An 18,100-nucleotide genomic window follows, 5' to 3' on the forward strand; every position below is an offset into this window, starting at 1 on the left:
GGTGGGAAACAGTGGCCATCATTATCATCATCTTCATTATGATACACAGAAATGTTGATCATAATTATAGTATATGCCAGAGAGATCTCTGATGTGCATTTGCCAGAGAGATCTGTGATGTGCATTTTATTTCTCACAAAATACCCTGGAGGTGCAAATTAGACAAAAATAGGATTAATTAAGTCTCCTTTGCCTGCACATTTCCATGCTGATTTTAGGCACCTTAAAATGTGCTATAGAAAAATCATCAGCAATAGCAAGATACGTTTGTGACGTAAAAATATATATTTTTAATGAAGTTGCTTCCAGGAATGCCTTTCATGCTTGACCTAGCAAGGATGTTCTAGGTTCTGAGGTGTCCTATGCAAGGCTTTGTGCTGTGAGAAACACGCACTGAACCAACAGAAACTGATTCTTAAATGCACACAAACATCTGCTAATTGTTTTCTGTGATATAAGTGTGATGGATGTATTGGCCTGATTCGTGCACACAGGGGATACAGAGGAATAACTGAATTTCCAGGTAGCAAGCCATGGAAATCAGGGGATGGGGGAAAGCTTAGAGGTGAGGAGATGTTACTGCTTCTTGCTATGGCTGTACATACATGTGTCACACCACTGACACACAAATATTTTAAATCAGTGCAGTGATGAAGGGTTTTCTGTGAAAATGACTAGAGAGGAGCCCTGTACCAAAGGAGTCTGGAAAAAAAGACAATTCCATGCTCTGGTAGTACTCTGAGAGAAGAGGAACCAAGTATCCAGGATTTTGTCATCAGCAGGGTTTATTGGGACAGAACTGCTCAAAATGCTGCCTGAGAAAAGCAGTTTATTGAACTGGGTCTGAGACGTGTGAGTGCCCAAGCTTCTCCCTCATATGGCTCTCTAGAGTCGACAGTAATGTCTTGTAACATGAAGAGACACTGAGATCTAAACGTCTGACTCAGGATGCCCAGATGTGCCCCGTTAGCACATCTCTTGCAGCTGCTTTGCCACTCTGTACTGTGAGCAAATAATCTTTTCTTTCACCCCTTCCCTGAACCCGTTCCCCACATTTCCTTGGCATTCTTTGTCCTTTGTTGAAACTCTGACTCCAAGCCTGGGGAAGTTCACACCACATCTTGTCTTGGACTTTCCATCCAGTATCACCCCATTCAGGGTTTTCTTGTCCTCTGGGGTGTTTGTGATGATTTAAAGAACTTACCCTCCGTCAGCTTTGACTTCATGTCAGCAAAAAGATCCAGCAGGACTTCATGAACCAGACTTCCTTCTTCTTCTCCACTTCGTTCTAAGTCCCTTCTGACAAAACCAGGGACCCTTGGGCCACATTTCCTATTTATTTCACTGTCTGAAGCTAATTTGAACAGATGCATGGAGAATGACAGTTAAACAGCCTGAAAAATAGGTTTCCAACCCCCGAGGCAAAGTTTAAACTATTCTCTTTTTTTAATTTTTTTTTTGCCTCTATCAAAAGAGCCTGAGACAACCCTGCTGATGAGCTAATGGCTAGTTTAGAAATTGCTGCATTCTCTAGTTTTACTCTTTAACCAGGTTTAGACTGAAAGCTTTGTGTTTCAGATGTAATAGAAGAACTACAACAAGAAGTAATTGTACATCACTGTCCGGTATCACCAGTCAAAGAAGATGAAAACATTTGTGAAATGCTCCTATTTTCCAGGGCTGATGTAGCTTGTAAGCTGTTTTATTTCTTCATTACTGCTCTCCTTAAAGCTCACTCATGCAGTTCAGGCAATTCACAAGCAATAACAACTCTAATCCTGCTGCCTTCTTTAAGATCTCATGGTACTTTCTGAAAAGAACCCTCACAAATCAAATTTGTCCCCTCCATCCAATTCTTCTCTCTTGATTTTCCTTTTTTGTCTAAGAAACAGATCTGCTTTGCTTCTGGGCTGGACTTAACCAGGAGTGTTTAACCCCAGAGGCAGTTGCATTACAGCAAGGGACTGCTTTGCTCCCACAGAAATCACCTGAAGACGAAATGAGAAAAGGTAAAATATTCTTAAAAACGGATTATGCCATTAAAAGTGAACTATAACTTCATCAGAATCTGAAAAAAAAAAAAAAAAAAAAAAAAAAAAAAAAAAAAAAAAAAAAGAGAGAGAGAGAAATTTAGAACACCCATTCCTTTATACTAAAATAATGCTGGGTCATGCTGTCTACTTTTGCATCCTTCTAACAGTTTAGGCAATGCTTGTGTGATCACCTAGGAATCTGATTTTTCATGCTCTGTTTTACAGTGTTTTCAGGTCTCCAAGTAGAAACATCTACTTGGATACTGAATGTCACACAAATGCCTTTAACAGCCCTGAACACAGCTAAACAGCACTTTATTACCAGGGTGTTGAAACATGTTTATACAAAATATGTATACAAAATTTCAAAGAATATAAACGTGTACCAAAAATGCATACAAAAATAATTGCAGGATACCAAGAAAAGCTAGACAGGTCTAAAACCAAACATTTGCCATGAACATTTACCCAGTTCTGCTCCTAACCACCAGCAAGTGGGTAGAGAGGCTCCATCAACCCATTTGTTTCCTTTTGATTGCTTTGTTTGGCTTTTATTCTAATTAAAGACATCCAGAAAACTTCAGGGAGTTATTGGTCCTCAGAATATATTTAGAATTTAGGTCTAATATTGTTATTTATTTGTGGAGATGAGAAGATAGAGCTGTTAGAGAACCAGAGCCACTCAGGAAATGCACTGATAAACAAACACATTTATGTTACATATGTGTGGTATCCACACACACACGTAAGTGTGAATGAGAACATCTGAATATTAAATAAATATTTCTCCTTTAGCTTTCCCACAAGCTGTTGCAGAGCTGAGTCAGAAGCAAGGAGCAGTGGGTAACTCACTCTTCTGCTTCTGCCAAGGCTGTGGCTTCTCCCCCTGCCCAAAAGGGCTGTGTGTGACACCCTCCAGGCTGCAGTGGCATCTCTGAACCACCAAAGACCAAACACCACAAGGCATGGCACAGATCAGGTGTCACTGCCTGCTGGGGCATCTTGGTACTATAGTAAAATGCTGTGTCCAACCAGTGGGAAGAATGATGTGCAGGACTCCAATTATTTCAGAAGGCTAATTAATTACTTTATTAAACTATATAACACTATAACTATATTACACTATATTACACTAATAAGAACTATCACTAACTAGCAAAACTTGTGACTCTCTCTGCTGAGAGTCCCGACACAGCTGTGACCTAATTGGTCAATCAATCCAAAAACACCATCACCAGAATCCAATCAAGCAAGCATGGGTAAACAATCTCCATACCACATTCCACATGGGCACAAACACAGGAGCAGCAAATGAGATAAGAATTGTTTTGATTCTCTTTTCTCTGCTTCTCTCACAGCTTCTCTCAGGGGAAATCTAAGCCTCTGTTCAGAGGGCATGTGAATACCACATGGTACCACTGCAATTATTCCTGGATCTGGTCCTTTCCAGACACTCAGAGCTCACCAGACTCCTGTAACCTCTCTGGAAGTTAAAAGGACACAACCTGCTATTCTCAAAGGCAAACTCCTCACAGGGATGCTGAAATCCCACTCCTGTCACCATCACCAATGCAGGTGATGCAGAGCAGCTCACTTTGGCTTCCAGCTCTGTGCAGGTGTGAGCCTCTAGGGCCTCTGTAGTGGCCTGATGGAGGAGGGGTAGCAGTGTAAATCTATCAGTAATACCTGTTCTCCTTAGTTACTCTCCATGTGCCTGGTGTCAGCATTCCTGGATTCCCAGCACCAGGAATGCAATCCTCACTGCTGCAAAGGCTCAGGCTGAGCCCTCCTCTGGAGACCAGGCACTGCATCTCTGTGCTGGATCAGCCTCTGTCAGCTCAATAGGTTTGACTAGACCTGACAGGAGATCCTATAACATTCCAAACATGGAACACTAGTGACTAGGCCATACAGCCCTCACTCCATTTACTCCATTTCTTATTTTCTTCAATCCTTGCAGCATTCTGCTCTCCACACATCTTGTAGCCACCCTCCTCTTCCACTGCATGTCAAGAATATACATGTTCAGTAGAAAAAAAGACCTGTTCTGTTAGTTAGGTACTGTCTGTGACAGGCTAGTTTAGTTCCTTCCTCATGCCTGAGCTTGTGCTCCTACAGCTAAATACCTGACAGCATCACAGGAGAAACACTGAGGCCACCAAGCTTCAAGTCACTTCAGAAAGAAGCTGTGCCCGAGCCAGATGGTTGGAGCTGGTGGACTGAAATCCAGGGCCTTGGAACCAATCCTGAAGCATTATTTCATCTGAACACAGCACACCTGGCAGTCCCTGTGACTGGGTAAATGCCTTTCAATCTAAAGCAGCTCAGTAAATTCAAACACGTCATCTCTATGATAGGAAATCAATGCCTACTTTTAGTGTTCAGCTTCCAGACCAGCTCTTGCCTTTCCCTTTCTCAGGGCCAAGTCCCTGCCCTTCCAGTGGCTGCCCTCTGCTTACCCAGGAGAGATGAAGAAAGGGCTGATGTGGAGGAAAATGACCATTGACATTTATGTCACAATGAGGAGATGCAGGTTAATGACAGATTGGTGACAGCCCTCAGGTGACAGGTTTCTGCCTGCACTGTCAGCCTGTGAAGGGGATGCTGTTTATGGCACTCACTGGTCAGCTTTGCAACCTGAAACACTTTGCAGTACTGTTTTCAAAATCTTTCAAAATGCTCAGAGCCAACAAAAAGAAAGCAGGGACTCAAACACAAAATGTCCACAAGGCTCACAACAGCAATATCTGTGCCAAAGAAATCTGGCATGTCTGAACTCCTCATCCTGAGCAGGCTGCCTTTTCCCCCTTTCTTCCCCACTCTTTTTCTTTTCTTCTTGGTTCCCCACCACATCCTGAGGTTTGAGTCACTGTGGGTTGTACTTTTATCAACAATGAAACACAGAGACACCTTTCACAGCTGCCGGGCTCATTTCTTGCTTGGAATTTGGTTTTCTAAACGTGAGTTGTTTGCCTTTGGAGAGTTCACACATGTGTACACAGCCTCAGACTTGCACACAAAGAATGCTCCTTGCTGTAGGAAAACAACAGCCTTACACAGCTGGGTCTGTCACTGGGGGTGGTGGCTGCTTCCCTGTTACCCTGGGGCAATAAGGGGATGCCAGATAAGCACTGCCAGCCTAATTAGAGCCCTGCAAAATTAAAAAATGGATAACAATTTTAAAAATCCCAATGGATGACGAGCCTTTTACAAGATGCCACATGCACTGAGAAGTGACAACAGCATCAAGATTAATGTTACTGGTTTGGGATTCTCACATGGAAAAACCATTTTAGAACTGCATTTGCAGCCTCTCATTTGATCCTGCTGCATTCTTCAGTCACAGGGGAATGTTATTACCTGGGCTGGACCAGTCAGTGGGCTGAGTTCCTCTTCCAGAAGCTCATCCTGCTGCTACCTGGCACAGCATCCCATCCCCAGAAGTGCTGATACCTTTCAATCCTGGTATGTTTCTGTGGCATTAGAGAACTTGATTAACTTTCCTTCTCAGTATCCCTTCTTCCCCCTCATCCCAACCCCAGCACTCTGTTTTACATTCTATCTCTGCCTCTGCACTTCCTAATTCTCCCTCTTACCAAAAATTATGACCTCTAGTGAGAAAGGCTCATTGGATTGTAATTTCCTGCCTGTCAAACAAGAGGAAGCATTAGCAGCCTTGTGAGAAAACCACTTCTCATGACCATGAGGTGGATGAGCTGGGCCCAGATGGCTTGGAGAACTTCGGAGAGCATCCATATTAATATCTAAGTGTTAGGATGTTTATCTGAGCTTTTGATCCTGTAACTCTTTCACAATCCCTGTAAACTTTGACTCTGCTTTCCATGGTTTCTCTGGCCAAATGCATTCCATGAGGAGGGTTATTTATACCTCCTGATCAGCTCAGGGTATGCACAGTGCTTCAAACAGTTCTGCTTGCATAAAGATACTTCCTGGTGGTGTTGCTTCTTTTACTTTGCTCCGACTTGTGGGGCTTCAGCTCACACATATCCTGACAAGTGGGGATCAGTGTGTGTTGACAAACCCCTTTGCTAATCCCTTTTACATGAGCTAAAACTCTCCCAAGTAAAGAAAATTTTCTCCTTCATTGTGTTTCAGTCATCTAAAACTGGGAAAAAGAATTATATTGTGTGGTTCAGTTCATTCATTATGTGAATTGAATAGGAAACAACTGATTCAAGGCGTACACACCATCCAAGCCTGTTAATGAATATTGGGAGAAAGGACTTGAAAGAGTATAGGTTCACTTTCCAAATTATTTATGAAGCAGAAAAGGAGCTATGGTCCTGCTTGGAAAAGCAGTGGGTCCTTGCTGGATTAAACATTTACCCTTAACAATAAACACATGCTTAAATCCACGTAAGACAAGTGAGACTAAGGAGTGCTGAGCTAGGACTCCATTGTAGAACATTTTCAGCTGTTTTCAACCCTGGAATTTTTTCCCCACATTCTGCAGACACTGCCGGAAATCCCCAAGACAGCTGAGGGTATTTGGGTATTCACTTCTGCATGTCAAAATTTCCCGTAGGCTTTGCAAAACTCCAACCAGCTCTGCTTTGTGTTTGTCTGAATGACAATGTTAGCTACTGATTTCTGTTGGAGATGGTATAGTTCCAAAAATCAAAGGTTCCATTTTGCTGCAGTTGTTAAATGGAAATAAAAAACAGGCAAAGTACCAATTTCCTGCCTGAAATGAAAGTAGCTACCAAGATGTAGTAAAAAAAAAGTCAAGGATTCAAACTGTGTTATTGAGCAGAGTTTCTCAGGACATACCTGAAAGTGACTCTTCACTTTATTTGCCTCATCTATCTCCAGGTAGAACAGTCCTTCTTTACTGCAATGTGTTGGCAGCAAATAACATTTCATGAGACAGATACAGCCTGAAATATCCTGTCTGCAGTTCTTATTAACAATTTTTCCTGCTCATCTATGCCTGTGTCATCTGAAACAGAGTCTACATGTCAGATGTTCATTATATTGATGATGTCCCAATGACAGCCAATTTATTTTCCTGCCTGCACCTCAAAGAATTGTATTAGTAATGATGTCTATTTGCTCTAGAGATGCTTTGTTAAAACTGATGGTCTGCCATGAGGATACTTAATTATATCTTCTTAAAGGAACACAATTAAGTTTTCAGGTAAAAGATGGCTCTAGAGTTAAAACGTATTTTCAAATTAGTTTTCCTGGTGGGTAGGATGCTTAATTTTCATTTTAGTAGTCAAACTGGAGAATTGATCAGAGCAATCTAGTAAGATGAATGCTCTGGAAAGCAGAGCTGCCACTCAAAAGAATTCTCTTTTAATCTTCAGCCAATGTGATATTTGGTGGTAAAACCAGGGAAACAACACACACACGTGGCAGTGCACAGAGTCATGGGAGACCCACTGTGCTAGGGACACTGCTGATGGGGACAGGGCAGGCATCCCTGGGGGCTGTCAACCATCAGACAGGGCTCTGCTGAAACTTGCAGAAATGTGCATTTCTATCAAGGTTCCCTGGGACAACCACAAGGAACCTTCATTCCCAGCCCAGGTCTCCAATACTACTTCTCCTGTAACAAGAAGCTCATGCTGCACGTGTGTGTGTGTGTGTGTGTGTGTGGCACTGGAACTATAAATATTCCTTGCTTGAACAAGCCTCTGGGGGACACTTGGCCATCCCATAAGGGGCTACAGGGCTTGGGGCACCAACCACACTTAGATCCTTTGCCCAAAAAGGGTCGATGTGATTATAGGTTGGCCAAGAACCAACTCATTGACCAAAACCAGCAGAAAGTCTCCTGTTCTCCTGAACCCTTCAGAGAGCTAGGGGTCCTTCATCGGTGGTGTCCAAACTGTCCTGATACCAGTAAAAGTAGGACTTTCTGTAACAGCTTCATTTGATTCCTTTTTGGGATCATTTGTCCTTTCAGTTCAGTCTGCTCCAAAGTTTTCCACATCACCCCTGACATATTGACTTTCCACATTAGCTGTACCATATTCATTATTTTTAGCTGAGCAATTACTTTCTGAAAGCAAATTACTTTTTTTTTTTCATAGCATTTTGGAAACAACCCCAAAAAGATGCCTGAAAGGAATGTCAAGAAATACATGTAGCAATACTTTCCTGCAATACAAAACAGAACTAATTTAACATGCAGATCTTTGAAAATGTTGGAAGACACCTGCCTCCCAAAGCACACAATTTCGTAGTCCAAACCAGAAAAATAAATAAATAAAAGTATCTACATACACACACACACTTCTGTGGATCCTTATCCAAGTCTATTTTAGCAGAAACCAGAAAATGTAGATGTAAAAAAAGACATAAAGAAGAAAGTCCTTTGTGCACTACTAATTTAAAAATAGTCTATCATAGTTATTTCCAGAATATGTCAACATATAATTTAAAACAAATGTTTTGGATGAAAAAGTAGCTTTTCAAATTACTGATGGCAAGTAATATTTATAATAAAATTGATTTTATTTGTGGTCTTTCCTCTCCTGCTTTCTGGTAAGCCACTCATTACTGGAATATATTTACCATACAGTTTGGACAAGGAATTGCCAATCTGTTGTCTTTTTGAAAATTGTACAGTATGATGTTTTGTTAGTTGATTTTAATAATGATGATGATACCAGCTGGCTCAATCACGTGCTAATATTTCTATTTATTAACTGGGGAGGCAGAAAATCTTAAAACTACAACCAATTAATATTATATCACAGAATGTGGTTTGTGTTGGGAGGGACCTTAAGGATCATCTTGTTCAAAGGACAGGGACACCTCCCACTATTCCAGGTTACTCCAAACCCCATCCAACCTGGCCTTGAACACTTCCAGAGTAGGGCAGCCACAATTTCTCTGGGTACCCTGCACCAGGGTCTCAGCACCCTGACAGTAAAGAATTTCTCCTGCATATCTAATCTAAATTTCCCCTCTTTCTGTTTGAACCCATTACTCCATTAGTCCTATACTACAGTTCCTGATGGAGAGCCCCTCTCTGATAATAAATGATAATAAATGCACTTCCAGGTGCAAACATCTGGTTGAAATCAATGAATTTAATTAGTTTAATGAGTTGCAAGTCATTAAAAGAAAATACTGCAGGGAGTTGGCAAGTATTAATCACAATGTGACCAAAGTCTTCATGCTGATTAAACTTTCCATGTTATTCATGGGTCAATTTTTGAATCAGGCTTTAAGTACTATACCTGCAAGAAAGGAAAAGGAAAAGGAAAAGGAAAAGGAAAAGGAAAAGGAAAAGGAAAAGGAAAAGGAAAAGGAAAAGGAAAAGGAAAAGGAAAAAAAAGGAAAAAAAAGGAAAAAAAAGGAAAAAAGGAAAAAAGAAAAAGGGAAAAGGAAAAGAAAAAAAGATGAGACATTTGAGCTGGGCTGTGTTCAGGACCAATGGGAATATTTTTTGCTCTCCTGGTTCCCATGGCTGGAGATCCCTCTCTCACACAGATGCTGCTGATGCTGCTTAAGCCACTCTCTTCTCAGGTTAAAAGTTTCCTTGGAACACCAGATTCAACTGATCTTATCCACTGAGGAAACACCGTACTCCAGCACTACGGATTTTCCATGCAAGTACAAGAGATTAAATCAAACCTCCAGATACAACCAAAAAAAAAAAAAAAAAAAAAAAAGCCCTCCTGTTCTTTAGCAAAGCTTGGATCAAGGTTTAGATCCAAGCTTCATGGCTTGGGATCATTGGATCATTTCCAGTTCTGTCGTGTCTTTCCATTCCTCTTTCTGGACACGATCGATAGCGGCCGTGCCAGTAGAAATGAGTGTGGAGGCTGTTTTTAGAACCCTAGTGATTTGTGCAAAAGCAAAAAAAAAAAAAAAATTAAAAGGAGCAATACTCCAAGTGAAGCCTCACTTCACAAAATTTCCATCTCCATCCTTCAGGCTTGGGGTTTGGATGAGGTTCAGGTTTGAGGTGCTTAGCACTCAGCTCACCACCTAACGAGCGCCGCGCCGGCCAAGACCTGGTTCTGCTCCATTTCAACACAGCTTCAACTCGTCACCAAATCAATGCATGGGCTTGAGATTTCACCATAGTAACACACAAGAAAAAAATTAAGAGCCCTGGGAATTTGCTCCTTTTGCTAGATCTTGAATGCTTTAGTCTAATTCTTTACTACAATGCACCGACCCTGGACTAAACCTCTTGAGATCAATGCATGGACCAGCTTTGGCGAGCTCTGCATTCAGCTTTTTCTGAGAAAAACATCAACCCTTCGTATTACAAGAGGAATGAAATTGTGTGGGTAGGTGTCCCTGTGAGAAAAATGTTAACATTATTCTTGCTCTCTTACACATTTCAAACACGAACCACAGAATTCGTGTACTTTTTATAAACAAGCCCTCTATGAGACTTCCACATAAATATTGCATTCAGTCAGGTTCCTGACACATTATTAATAGGTTTTCTGTTTTCACCCAACAGATTTGATAGAAAACATTGTCTGCTCTGTGAGGAATACACAAGAACTAGTTGGCATCCATGCAATATATGCTGCTTGATGTAAATTACTTCAGAGCTAAACTTACAAAATGTTTATTCAAGGCCTTGCAGCAATCACTTTGGATACATGGCAGCTAGAGAATGTGTCACCTACAATGCTGCTGGGCAGAGTCTCCATTTAAATCATTTTAATGGTAATAAAAGCCATGCTGCACAGAACTCTGTGCAGAGACTGCCAGCCAAGCCATGTTCAAGAAAAGTTAATTTTTTATTTATCTTTAGGGGGGTGCTGATAAACTGAGGCTTTTGCTGTATACCCTCAGCAGAAGCACATGGGGCCTTTTGGCCATAGTGCATCTGTTGGAGTGAAAAGCTGGGTGTGACACCCCCTGATCACCTCCCCATGGTAGTGCCCCCACCTGCATTCAACACTTTGTCTACAGTTTAATTTATAAGATCTTTCAGAATATTTTTTTAAATACCATTGTTTGATACTAAATTACCTGCTTATCTTGAGGTTTGCAAATCAAAAACTTATGTGGTGCACAAGGACTAAAAAGCCATCCTCACATTTACAAACCAGGAACAGGCATTGCCATCTGAACATCCTACAAGGAATGTCACATGTGAATGACAACCCACAAGTAAGCTTTCCATCCTCTAGCAGCAGTAACATCTGGGGCATCCTATTCATTTGTTTCCTCAGTGGCAATCTCACAAGGGTCTGATCAAAGAGCCCAGTGGAGCCTGCAGGTCAGGAAGAGATCCTGACTCCAGGCACTCAAAGCCAGGTGCTGCCCAGGGCATGGCCAGGTGACACAGAGCTGTGGTGACAGGAGCACCATGTCCCCACCAGGCTGTGCTGAGTGGTGTGGTGTGTGTGTGGCTGGTGTTGTGCCACACTGGTTGCCAGTCACAACCAGAGCAAGCTGCTGGTGAGGTGCAAAGGGAAGAAGCACTGATCTATCACAAGCCCTAGCTGTACCCTGAGAGCCAACACAGGGGTTTTGCTTTGTTTCTCAGCTTGACTCAGCATGGAGCAGGTGCAGAGCTGGCAGCCAGGAGCAGCAAATGTTGAAAATGTTGAGCTGAGCAAGGAGGAAATGATGGTGGCCCACCATATAATTGCTCTGAGGATAATCTTTCCTCCCCCAAAGGCCCTGCAGGGCTCACACACCAAGCTCAGGCTCACACAGGGTCAGAGAGGCTCTTGCAAACCAGTGCAGCCTCCAAGTTTTAGGTAACAGTATTACCTCTGATAGCCCTTCCCCACTCTGTGAGCTGTCAGATGCATGGTTGTGCAGGCCTAGAGCCACATCTATCCCCTCATCTGGTTTTTGTTCAGATCTGTGGATTTTTCTATTCCCCAGTGCCTTTAATTCATTGTCTCCTGTTAAATTGATTGACAGGCTTGGCAACCATGCCCTCTAAAAAAAAAAGATTAAAAAAAAGAAGGAAAAAAGCAGTGTCTTGCCAGAAAGAGTTTAGAGATGGTTCTGCATACATCTGGAATGTAGCAAACCATGAAACATTGGTGTCCTCTTAAAGCTCCCCTTTACCCAGCCAGAGGTTGCATAAAGACAGTGCTGTAAAGGTCCAGCCCAGCTGGCCTGTAGGTAATGTACCAATGTTAAAGGAAGAACGTTTAAACAAGGCTGGATCACTCTGCTCCTTAAGCTCCCTTGTATTCTCCCTGTAAATCTGGCCACACTCACCATGACTGATCTAAAATATTCCATTTTTAATTAGTTCCAGGCTCACAAATGTGATTGCTACATCTGCACGACATAGCAGTGCCAAATCAAAGTCTGAGGCTGATGAACAAGTACTGCACAGTTTCAATTCCTGTTGAAGGGGAAAATAGGGCTACTTTGCTATTGGAAATGCCTTTTGGAAAGTTTGGAACAGCAGGTCTTCACCTGAATCTCACAGGCCCACTAAAAATGAGAAACTGGGAGATACTCTTTAACTTCTCCCAGATTGAAAAAACAGCTCTCAGAAATAAAGAAAATTTATAAATGTTGTGCTGTTCTGAAGATGTCTCTCTGCAGAGGTACCACCAGGACTTGTTTCTGGAGGCTGGGGAATACCTTGACTCTCTGATGTCATGTTTTAAAGCTGTCACTGACAGTGTCTGTGTTACTTCCTCCTGGGGCATCCTACAACACAGGGGTGGAAAAACATCCCATCTACTCCCAGGTGACAAAAAAACTTCCTTTGCTCTGGATCTGTGCTTTCAGTGTCCTCTCTCGGTGGTGCCTAACTCGATGCTGTTGGTTTTCAGTCCTCTGTCAGATTTATAAGAGGTTAATAATGATGAGGCTGAAATGCTGATGGGAGCCCTGCTGTCCCAGTGGCCAGGTGCAACCTTTTCTCCATAAATACAAATCCCTCTGCTGTGGAGCTCTGCTGAGCAGCTACTTGAAATGCAAGACACTTGAGGGGGAAGTTAAAGAATTCCTTGAGAAATTATCTTATAAGGAAGACAATAACATGAGAAGGAATGCATCACTAATAATAAAGCATATGGGCATGGTTGATAGACAGAGAGACAGATAGGCTGAGAGATAGTATCGAGTATTACTCTATGGAATTTTATGCCAACTGAAACTAACATTTCTGTGGTTCACAGAAATCACTGCTGTCCCTAATTAGATGTCATGACTAAGCCACCCTAAGTCTGTGAATATGGGCTTTTTTTCCCTTTTATTTTTGTAAATGTTCTGTATTTCTTTTTTATTCTTTTGAGAGCAAGGCTGAAACTCTCACAAGGACTAGGAGGTGAAATCTAAAATATTACAAACTGTGGCTTACATAAATCTAACCATATGCACTTTTGGAATGTCCCTCTATTTTAAACTAGAGGTCTGTGTGTAACTGTTCTGGCTTTCAAGTCTCAAACCCAGGAAAATGGATGTCTCCGGGCTCTAGTAAGATCTCTCATGTAAGGATACTAGCACCTGGCTTCCCACTGCAGGATAAAAAGAGGTATTTCCTTCTCTTCTCTGCCTTTGTGAGACCCTGTCTAGAGTTCTGTGTCCAGCTCTGGGCCCCCAGCATGAGGAGGACATGGACTGATGTAAGTCCAGAGGAGGCTACAGAGATGATCCGAGGGCTGGAACACCTCTGCTCTGGAGCCAGGCTGAGAGAGCTGAGGTTGTTCAGCCTGGAGAAGAGACGGCTCTGGGTAGACCTTAGAGCACCTTTCAGTACCCAAAAGGGCTCCAAGAGAGCTGGAGAGGGAGTGTGGAAAAGAGCATGGAGTGACAGGACAAGGGGGAATGGCTTTAAATTGAAAAGGAGTGGGTTTAGATTGGATATTAGTAAGAGATTGTTCCCTGTGAGGGTGGTGAGGCCCTGGCACAGGGTTCCCAGAGAAGCTGAGAACATCATATCCCTGAAAGTGTTCAAGGGCAGGTTGGATGGGGCTTGCAGCAACCTGGGTCAATAAGTGGCATCCCTGTCCATGGCAGGGAGGTTTGGTCCCTTCCAACCTGAACCATTCTACAAAATCTGATCACACAATCACTTTGTTTGCAGCTTCTTACAGCTCCCGTGGCTGGGGGCTGCTTACAAGGAGGTGCTGTGGAGATGAGACTGAAGGGTGAGTTCCTGAGGTTCAGAACTGTCTGGAGGCAAAATGCCTTTGCTTCCTGAAGGTTTGAGTCTCTGGCTAGCTGGAACACAAGCCTGTCTGTTTCTGCCTTGCCTTGTCAGGATTAGCAGTACCTACCTGGGATCTGCAGTGTTGACCATGGCTGTCAATTAAAACTAAACACATTTCAGCGTGGCTGCCAGCCAAAAACACAGAACCTGCCAAATAGTAAACACACAAGATCTGCCTAGTTTCAAAACAATTGTGCCACCGCTGCGAGAAGAGAGTGCATGTAATTCCTCAGTAATCCAGGGGCTGCCAGTGCCAATTCCCAAATGATAGATGAGGTCTCCAAAAGGAGCCATCCAGAGCTGACTGGCTGCTACCTTTCTTCAATGTTAAATTCTTTCATTTTGTCATAACCTTTCTTAAAATATTCCTGATTCATAGCAGCGCTTTTGTTCAGGAAGCAATGAGGACACTAAAATGCATCAGACACACGTAAAAACACAGCACTTGATCAAAAGACCACAACAAGTGGATTTAGATTTGTAGAATTGATATCTATTTGTGATATTCCATTAAAGAATGCATTTAGGTTTTGTAATTAAATAATACAGGAAGCTATTTTGAGAAAACTATTACTGAGGGTGAAACTTTCCCATAAACTCTGTTCTGAAAGGCACATGACAATCATCAAATGGTGGTTCAAACTAAAAAAAAAGGTGTATCAGCTATGAAAAAAAGTCATATGAAACTTCTAAACTGCAAATGGATAGTGACTGAAAGAAATATGTCTAAAATAACAGTGATGATTGAAAAATATCTCAGAAGATGGAAACAGATTGAGCTGTGCCTGAAAGCTTTGGAATATTTTGACCAGTCAAAGAAAGTGCCTCAAAGCTGCTTGTGCTTATGGCAGCAGGGAAGAAATGGGGCTGCTCTCATCCCACCTGCATGGGCCTCCAATCCAAAGCTTGGCTCTAATCCTTTGGAACTTGGAAGCAAACAGTTTCTGTTTCCTGAACTATTGCAGAGCAAGAGGAAATACATAAGAAGATGATGAGGAATGGTGACAACTCTACACGCTGCCCATAAGGTGATGTGTAAGGCAGCCTGCACAAACTCTTGTGGAGATGATACTGTGGAGATGAGGAGAGACTTATTTCCTGGCATCTCAGGGGCCAGACCTTGAAAAGCTGCAAAGTTCTTTTTTTTTTTAAGTTTGTAAATCATCCTTAAAACCGACACCAGATGAAATATGTTTTAAATTTTTATTTATATATATTATATATATATTAATATATATATTTATATATATCTACATTTATATTTATTTAATTTTATATTTAAAATGGAAACCAAACAAAGATGCCAGAGCACATTCTACTCTGTTTAACTGAACTTGGTAAAGCCTATGACAGCCACGTTTTCTTTTGCCAGAGAAACCCACTTGCCTTTTCAATTAGGCTTAGATTCACTCCAGAAATATGATGGTGCTGGGTTTAAATAGGGCTCATATGTTCCAGCTTTCACCATTATTGCCTCAAACCTCAACCATGAAGATCTGACAACACGATGGGACAGGTAGATCAAGGGAAAGAAATATGGAGACACTAATAACCAAATACTCTACTTCAATCCCTGCCTTTCATTCTGAAAGCCCCTAAAGCACATTACAAATTGGGATCTTATCTCCCAAAACAATTTAATTCACCCACGAAATAAAACCATCTCAGGAGCTGGGGTATGAAGGAGGGCAGAGAAAGAGGCAGATGTTTAACATCAGTCCAACAAAATAATTTCCAATTGAATAAAAATTAAAAAAAGAAAAAGGAAAAAAAAAAGAAAATTAGTAAACCCAAATACTTGTTTATGCAAACATCAGATACTGTGTGTCTCGCCTCTTTCCTTTGAGTTTTCCAAAATGCAGGTAATGGAGCCGATACTCAAAATTTACCAAGTTCTCAAAATGTTTTGGCAGCCCACAGGGAGTTAAATATTACATATGAGTGAATGTCCTTCTGCCTGTCCAGGAGAGGTAAGTACTCACTTGCTGCTACAGCTTTTCTCCAGGGAAGTACTGCAATGTAAGCCCTCAATCCAGACTTCATCAAAGTGTAGTGAGATGCCTTGGTTATCCCGATTTCTCTAATTTTCTGAGTATAAATAACTTCACTGGGGAGGCAACAGAAGAAGAATCACCAGTGTATTATAAGGGCATTCATCATCTCTCTTTCCATCTGAGATGATGGGCAGCAGTGGCATGGAATTTTTGGCAACAAACAGAAAAACAGGTTTGCTGTCTCTGGACTTGCCCACCTTCTCTCAGCAGCAGCCTCAAACGCTGTTTTGTTTTGACACGTGTTTCCAATAAAAACACAAGGTTCGTATTGACAAGAGGAATGCTGGAGCAGACCACTAGCATTTCAGAGCAGCCACAAATCCTTCTTTCTCTAAGCCCCCAAGGGTCAATTCCATGCAGCAAGAATCCTACTCTCTAATTATTCACGTTCCTCCACTACCAGCCTCATTATCTGGTGAACTACTGTCAGCTGAAGCAGATTTTTTCAATTATTTAAAGAATCATTGTCAACTCAGCTATGCTCTATTTACATACATAAAATCAATAATCTCTTTCTCATTACCTCTGCTTTGTCTGCTTTAAATACTACTGAAATTTGGAGAGGGCCAGTAGAGGTTTTCTTCTTTACAGTAAATACCCCAGAGAGATATTCTGGTGACCCACGTAAGGACTGGGCTGCTAAGATGTGTGAATGAAAACAAAATGTTGCCACTGGGATGTGTTGCTGAAATGTCCTTAGTTTCATGCCTTAGCTAGAAGGTCCAAGATTTATTTTTTTCTTAAGTTGCCATCTAAGAGTTTGTGATCTAGAGGGTATTTTGCTCCTGACTTAGAAAAGGGATCTTCTTGTAACCTAGCAAAGGGCAGAAATTTGTCAGTGAGGGAAGTTGTTACCAAGAACCATGGTTCCTGGCTGTCATCAAGTCAAATGATCAAGGTATTAAAGAATCAAAGTCCTAGTCTGTGTTTCTCCCCCACTTCCTCTCACACATGACAGAGGAGCAGGAAAAGCTCTGAGAGTCCCTTAGATTTCATCCTTTTGGAGTAAGGATGTACAAGCCCCACATGGTCTGAGAAGGCATCAAATCCTTCTGTATCCTCAGGCTGGGTAAAGGGCAGTCCCAGCTTGCCCCAGCTATGCACCTCTTCAGGTACACAAAAATTCCCCTCAGAACCCTCCAGCAAGAGTTACAGTGCCAAGTCTGCAGACTATCATCAAATGGACTAAGAAGAACTGCAGCCTGTGTGAGCTAAATGTCTCCAAGAATCCCACACAATCCTAGCAGAATAACTGGGAAATGGAAATTGGCTCCTTTTCATCTCCATCAGGGGCAAGAGGGACATTTTTAGTGAGTCTCCTTTATTCATCAGCCTCAAAGACATGATCCTTGTGTTAAGAGTCCTGTCTACATAAGAAGCAAGGAGTATAGCCAAAACAACTGATACCACAGGACTTTAGCTTTTGCCTCACTGACAAATAAGAATGGTGTGACATTTATATTTTTTTTAATCTAAAATAAATTCTACTCAGATTTCCAAAAACAACCAAAGGAAAACAATCACAAAGAACACAGAGAGAAAAAAAAAGCCACTCCTGAGACACATTGCCATTACACACCATGAATTGCCATGTCTTCCCATTTCACCTCACACTGGCACAAACCATAATGGGAGCCTGAACAAATTTCTTGAACCAGCAAGTCAGGCTCTCAGGAGAGCTATTCATAAATTTTTTTGTCTTTCTACTTTGATGTGCTCTACAATCTCACACAAAATCAGACCTCAGTGGGAACGGCCAGGCTCAGTGCACCAAAGGCAATGGGCTCCCTTTCTAGGGAGCTAATCAAAACCATCCAGTGCCAGCAGAGGGAAGGCAAAAGCAAAGCACCAGCAAATTACTAAATAAATGCAAT

The 18,100-nt window shown here is 41.9% G+C and overlaps 1 long non-coding RNA gene across 1 annotated transcript in view; it reads right to left on the minus strand.

The window, feature by feature from the left end:
• Positions 1-1,033: 1,033 nt before the first annotated feature.
• The window catches only part of LOC137481772 (uncharacterized), a 34,826-nt gene continuing 17,759 nt past the window's right edge, over positions 1,034-18,100 (minus strand). The window contains exons 2-3 of the long non-coding RNA XR_011003677.1: positions 3,443-4,027; positions 1,034-3,034 (exon numbers count right to left, since the gene is read on the minus strand). This is a non-coding gene — a long non-coding RNA (uncharacterized lncRNA). The remainder of the gene's footprint in view (positions 3,035-3,442; positions 4,028-18,100) is intronic.

Source organism: Anomalospiza imberbis, chromosome 13 (assembly GCF_031753505.1).
Source record: "Anomalospiza imberbis isolate Cuckoo-Finch-1a 21T00152 chromosome 13, ASM3175350v1, whole genome shotgun sequence".
Taxonomy (NCBI): domain Eukaryota; kingdom Metazoa; phylum Chordata; class Aves; order Passeriformes; family Viduidae; genus Anomalospiza; species Anomalospiza imberbis.